The sequence below is a fragment of the Bison bison genome, unplaced genomic scaffold (genome assembly GCF_000754665.1).
Source record: "Bison bison bison isolate TAMUID 2011002044 unplaced genomic scaffold, Bison_UMD1.0 scf7180017864530, whole genome shotgun sequence".
In the NCBI taxonomy this organism is placed as follows: domain Eukaryota; kingdom Metazoa; phylum Chordata; class Mammalia; order Artiodactyla; family Bovidae; genus Bison; species Bison bison.
In genome coordinates, this window is record NW_011495080.1 from 5801692 (window position 1) to 5808755 (window position 7064).

At 42.7% G+C, this 7064-nt stretch overlaps 1 pseudogene; it reads left to right on the forward strand.

Annotated features, from left to right (window-relative positions):
- The first annotated feature begins 5768 nt into the window (after positions 1-5768).
- LOC104982307 lies at positions 5769-6633 on the forward strand (annotated as a pseudogene).
- Positions 6634-7064: the final 431 nt, after the last annotated feature.

A 7064-nucleotide genomic window follows, 5' to 3' on the forward strand; every position in this document is an offset into this window, starting at 1 on the left:
CACAGCCTTTGGTGACTTAACTCAGAAGTGACGTCCCATTAGCTGTGTTGCGATCTGTTCACTAGAAGCAAATTGGTGGTCCAGTGGCTAAGACTCCACACTCCCAATGCAGGGGGCCCAGGTTCCATCCCTGATCAAGAAACTAGATCCCACATGCCGCAACTAAGAGTTCGTATGCCACAACTTTAAAAAAAAAAGATCTTGCATGCCGCAACTAAAACTTGATGCGGCCAAATAAATACATAAAACTTTTTTAAAAAGCAAATAGAAGAAGTAAACTGCTAAGTGCTCCCATGCTCTAGGGGAGGGGATTCAGAAGGACATGAATCCAGCAGATGGAGGTCATTTGGGGGCCACAGTGGAGGGGGCTTACCACGGACCACCTTACCTAATACCATCTTCATTTACATGTCTCTGCTACAGTGATTGTCCAAAGTAAGAAAAAAACAAAAACTCTTTGATCAGATTGTATCTTTGCAGTAGTCAACCGCCCCCACCAAGCTTGTGCTCAAGGGGTAGGTAGGCCCCGGTGGCCATGTCTGTATATTTGACCTCCCTTCACACCACATCTGCTGGGAAATCTGACCAAAGATGGGCCAATCAGATTCCTCTCCAGGGAATCAACTAGGAAAGCGGTCCCCAACCTTTTTGGTACCAGGAACCTGTTCCATGGGAAATAATACTTTCATGGACAGTGAAGGGGGATGGTTTCAGGATGATTCAGCTGCATCACATTTATTGTGCACTTTATTTCTAATACTATTACATCAGCTCCACCTCAGATCACTAGGCATTAGGTCCCAGGGGTTGGGGACCCCTAATTCAGGATACAAACGAAGTTAAACTGAATGATCAAGCAGAAGCTAGGCCAGAGCCTGAGGACGAACTGAACAAAGCCGACCTCAGACTGCAATTATCAGAGGATGGGAGCCAGACATGAGCAGAAGGAACCGGCCTGCAGGAGAGAGGCCAGAGAGTCTTGGGTGCAGATGGGCAAGGACGAGAGGTCATGAGGCCCAGCAGAGACAGAAGCAGGGAGCCTGGCCTTCTTTCGCCCTTACCTGTTTATTCTGTCTCTGCAGGGCGCCCTCCCACCCTCCACTGGGTCAGCCTGAGTGGACTTTGTTTCTGAGCCATCAAAGTCTGCCTCGGCCAAGTCCTTCCCAGTCTGTTTCATCTTCTGGAAAATAATTAATATAATCAGTTCAATCTCACCCCAGAAATTGACCTTTGAGATAGCAAACTGTGTGCAGAGCAAAGCACATTTTTTTTTTTCAAAGCACAGGTGCTATTCAATGCATTTCTGTAGGCCTGTATTGAGATGGGGTTAGAGTTGGCTTCCCTGGTGGCTCAGACGATAAAAGAATCTATTTACCTGCAATGCAAGCGACCTGGGTTCAATCCCTGGATCAGGAAGATCCCCTAGAGAAGAGAATGGCTACCCACTCCAGTAGTCTTGCCTGGAGAATTTCATGGACAGAGGAGCCTGGTGGACTACAGTCCACGGGGTCACAAAGGGTCAGACGTGACTGAGCGACTAACACTTTCACTTTCAGAGTTGTCTAAGTGAACTAAAAGGGAAATGAAATTATGGAAATGGGAATTTGACTTCTCCAGCAAACTGCTCAGAGGCCGCTAAACTAGAACTAGAGGGACTTCCCTGGTGGTCCAGTGGCTAAGACTCTGAGCTCCCAGTGCAGGGTCCAGGTTCAATCCCTGGTGGGGGAACTAGATCCCACATGCTGTAACAAAAACTACCATATGCTGACAAGTAAGGATCTCACGTGCAAAATAACAAACATTTTAAATATTTCCTTCTAGTCTTTTTTCATACATATATGAAGTGTGTGTGTGTATATATATACATACATACACTGGCACAGCTTAATTTAATTAATTAATTAAATTGAAAAAACTAGAACTAGAGAGCCGACGCACTTAGCCCTCCACACGGAGTACCATGTCGTATAAATATGTGCCACACACTCACATAAATATGCATTCGTGACCTCTCATACATAAGTGGCCACACCACACTTTACAAACTAGGAAATGATTCCCAAGTATATAGCAACTTCTCTTCACTTCTTGCAATATATCACAAGACATGTGTACCCCTTGAGTCAGCTCCCATATGGATTCACTTTCCAGAGCACATTTTCGAAGCATTCAACAGTCTGTCAATAGAGAAACCAACTCATCGAGTAGTTTACAGGACTCCCCCAGGCAGTGCACGTAAATATTGCAAACAGCGAGTTTATACCGCCAACTCACTGTGGAAACCCAGAAGAATAAGATTTTACACATTCTCTTCCCAAAGGAAATCAGACTGAGTGTTAGAAGCTGGTATGGTACTGCACCCCCTTCACTGATGTAGCCTGAAAAAATTTCTTTCATATTTTTCATACAAATCATGATTTTTTTTAATTACAAAACTAATATGTGCTCACCATGAGGAATCTCGAAATTCTAAAAAGTACAGAAGAGAAAATAAGGGTGCTTATAAATGCAACCACCAAGAGACAACTAAGGCTTGTTTTTATGTATTTCCTTCTAGTCTTTTTTCATACATATGTGGAAGTATATATATATGTATATATATATTTGAATAATATATCTACCTAGTATTATATAGCATGAGAAGTATGGGGAGAAACCTTAGCTTTCCAGATGGCGCTAGTGGTAAAGAACACGCCTGCCAATGCAAGAGACATAAGAGATGCCAGTTCCATCCTTAGGTCAAGAAGATCAGCTGGAGAAAGAAATCCACTCCAGTATTCTTGCCTGGAGAACCCCATGAACAAAGGAGCCTGGCAGGCTATAGTTCATAGGGTCACAAAGAGTGGAACATGGCTGAAGTGACTTTGCATGCATGCATGCATATATTCTAAACAGGTGAACTTCACGGTATATAAACTACAGGTCAATAAAGCTGCTTTTTAAAAAATCACAATGAGTTACCACTATATATCTTTTAGAATGGCTAGTATTAAAAACAAAAAATAAATATTTTTTTAAACCCTGAAAATTCCAAATACTAGTAAGGATGTGGAAGAACGAGAATCTTGGTGGGAGTACAAAATGATGCAGCCACTTTGGAAAAGGGTTTGACAGTTTCTTACAAAGTTAAACGTGTGCTTCCTGTAGTACCTGACAATCCTACTCTTAGGTATTTACCCAGAAGAAATGACACAAAACGGCCACACAAAAACCTGCACACAAATGTTCATAACAGCTTCATTCATACTAACCTCAAACCGCAAGGACAGCAAAGTTCACCAGCAGGACAACAGAAAAACAAATTGGAATGCTTATTCAGTAGAATGCGTGGTAGCAACGTCAAAGAATTACCAATAGCAGCAACAGCAGACTTGAATCTCAAAACCATTATGCTGCCTGAAAGAAGCTCTACAGATAAGACTGTATTGTTCCATCTATATGAAATCCTAGAAAAAGGAAATCGAATCTATCACAAGAGGAAAAAGATCAATGATCACCTGGACCTGAGAGTAGGGGGGAAGCAATGGAAGGAAAAGAAGCATGAGGACATTGGGGGGAGTAATGGAAATATTGATTGGGGCTATGGTTACACAATGGTACACGTTTTTCTAAACTCACCATATTGTATACTTAAAATTGTTAAATTTTACCTTTTCAATGAGTCTTATTTTTTTTGCAAAAAGAGAAAACTCATCAAACTATACACTTAAAGTAGGTGCACTTTTTTCTATGTAAATTGTGACTCAATTAAGTTGAGCTTTTAAAATGGAAAATTATATATATTGCACTGTGCTCATTTTCGTGGGCCATTAAGTACTTTTCAAAAGTACCTTAGTTTGAGTATTATGTGGCTGTACTATTCAGTGTTATCGATGTGCCACAACTCAATTAGCCAGTCCATAGTAGCTGGATATTTAAGTTTTGCTTTGTTTTGGTTTTTGCTGCTGAAAACAACATTGCAACAAACATCTGTGTGCATGAATCTTTGTGTTTTAGACTCCTAGAGAAGCAACTGTTGGGTCAAAGAGTAGGGATATTTTCAATACATTTGGAAGAACGTCTTCTTAAATCTGATTCCCTTAACTGTGGGGGTAGGAAGTCACAGTGATTGAAGGAGGCTAGTCACTTTTTCCACAGCTCCTCTGTTAGTGGAGAGAAGTTTATATGAATTCCCACTGAAAGGAGCAGAGGACTAAAGAAGTCATGGGTCCTTGTACTGGTCCAGTCACTTGACGTGTAACCTTGAGTCATTTTCCCTCTTTGCTGCTGCTGCTGCTGCTGCTGCTAAGTCGCTTCAGTCGTGTCCGACTCTGTGCGACCCCATAGATGGCAGCCCACCAGACTCCCCTGTCCCTGGGATTCTCCAGGCAAGAACACTGGAGTGGGTTGCCATTTCCTTCTCCAATGCATGAAAGTGAAAAGGGAAAGTGAAGTCGCCCAGTCGTGTCCGACTCTTCACGATCCCATGGACTTCAGCCCATCAGGCTCCTCCATCCATGGGATTTTCCAGGCAAGAATACTGGCGTTTCCCTCTTTAAATACTGTTTAATCTCCAAAATGAGAGTAGTGACTTATGGTAGGTAAATATTTTCTGCACAGAGAAAAATAGGCACTAACCATAAAATAAACAATAGATAATTGAAAATAAAAACTTGTGTTCATTAAAATACATTATTAAGAGAGAAGACTAACCAGAGACTGAAAGAAGGTAATCACAAAACATGTATTCAACTAAGGACTTGTATCCAGAATTCCTAAAAACAAGAAGAAAACAAATAATAAAGTAGACAAAAGATATGAACATTCACTTCATACACACACAGACACACATAGAGATAAATATTCAAATCGCCATCATGCAGACAAAAATGTGCTCAATACTGTTAGTCATAGAGGAAAGCAAACTAACACAAGATACCACTATATATCTAACAAAATGGATAAAATAAATAAGACTGACAATGTTTGTAAGAAGGTGGAGCAACAAGCACTCTTTTCCATTGCTGGAGGAAGTGTAAAATGGAACAGTCGCTTTGGGAAATCAGAAGTACCTGTTAAAATGCAATGGACTTGGACTCCGCAATCCTAACCTTAAGGACACCTGTACTCTAGAAAAAAATCAGTAAATATTATATCATTAAAAGGCGAGTACAAGAAATTTCATAGCAGTGTTATTCCTAATAGCCAAAAATTTGAGAAACTTGTATGTCCAGCAACAGGATAACAAATCAGTCGTGCTTAATGCATGGGGAAAGCTCTCAGACACAAAGTCAGTGAAAAGAAGCGAGACTTCAGGGACACATACTGACAGATAAGATTTGTATAACGTTCAACAGGCAAAACTAACCTCTGGTGGTAAACTCAGAACAGTGGTTACTTCTGGTATGGATGGTGATGGCATGGACTAAGAAGGGGCGTGAGGGAAGAAGCTTCTGGGGTCAGGTCGTGCTCTCGGTCCTGCTCCTGGCGGTTGTTACAAAGGTGGAAACACGAAAAACTTCACTGAGCTGTCTACCTAAGGTGTGTGCACTTCCCTATAAATTGTTATAAGCTCCATGTGCTTCCCAGGTGCTTCAGCGGTAAAGAATTCACCTGCCAATGCAGGAAATGCAAGAAACGTGGGTTCAGCCTCTTTTTCAGCTCCCTCGAAGCTGCCGATTCCATCTGCTGCTGACCCAGAGCTAGAGAAGACACAGGGCCGCCACTGCCCCAGAAAACCCTGTTAGAGGCTATGCTTCTGTGAACGAAAAGAAGGGGCAGCGGTGAGCATGTCGGCCCTGAAGCCCTTGGTGTATGGAGGCCTGGCCTCCATCAAGGTGGAGCGCAGTACCTTTCCAATTGATTTAACCAAGACACGGCTTCAGATTCAAGGCCAGAAGAATGATGCAAACTTTAAAGAAATCAGGTATGGAGGAATGTTGCATGCATTAGTGAGGATAGGCAGAGAGGAAGGCCTGAAAGCACTATATTCGGGGATTGCCCCAGCGATGTTACACCAGGCTTCCTATGGCACCATCAAGATAGGCACCTATCAGAGCTTGAAGTGGTTATTTGTCGAGCATCCAGAAGATGAAACCCTTCTGATAAATGTGGTCTGTGGGATTCTCTGGAGTCATATCCTCAAGCATTGTTAATCCAACAGATGTTTTGAAGATACGAATGCAAGCTAAAGCAACACCCTGCAAGGAGGAATGATAGGCAACTTCATTAACATTTACCAGAAAGAGGGAAAGACAGGACTGTGGAGGGGCATATCCTTACCGCTCAGAGGGCTGCTACTGTGGGCTTTGTGGAGCTGCCGGTCTACAGCCTCACCAAGAAGCATCTGATTCTCTCAGGCCTGATGGGAGACACTGTGTATACCCATTTCCTCTCAAGCTTCACCTGTGGGCTGGCAGGAGCCCTGGCCTCAAACCCTGTCAATATGTTGAGAACATGTACAATGAATCAGAGAGTCCTCTGCGATGACAAACGCCCTGGCTACAAAGATACCCTGGATTGCTTGTTACAGACAGGGAAGAATGAAGGGTTTTTGCTCTATATAAAGGGTTTTGGCTAAATTGGTTGGGAGTTGGTCCTTGGAATCTTATTTTCTTAGTGACATATGAGCAGTTGAAGAAACTGGATTTGTGACAAGTCAAGACTGCATGAGACATCCACTGAAAAGGCTCACTTCTGAAATAGTGAAGCTTCCTGTCTTTCCCACTGCTTCTCACTGCTTGGCCCACCACAGATTGAGGTGTGAGCAACAGGTGAGGACAGGATTAGCTCAGATCCCTGTGTCCTGGCATCAGACGCTCTGCACCAAACGTTTAACTGTAACATCCAGACACTAGTCCTTACCATTCAAGTGCCCTTCGACATCAAAGATAACAGGAAATGCATGTTTCTTGCTAAAGAAAAATTACATGATCAGGAACTGTGGACCATTTCCTTCAGGAGAAGAGTAACTCCTGGTGCATCTCAGTTCATAGCCAAGACTCCCAGACTGTTCTAAAGAAGCTCTTTGGGACCATGGGATAGAACCTCTGAGATGGTGTTGCTGTTCCTGAGCTTTTGGGGGA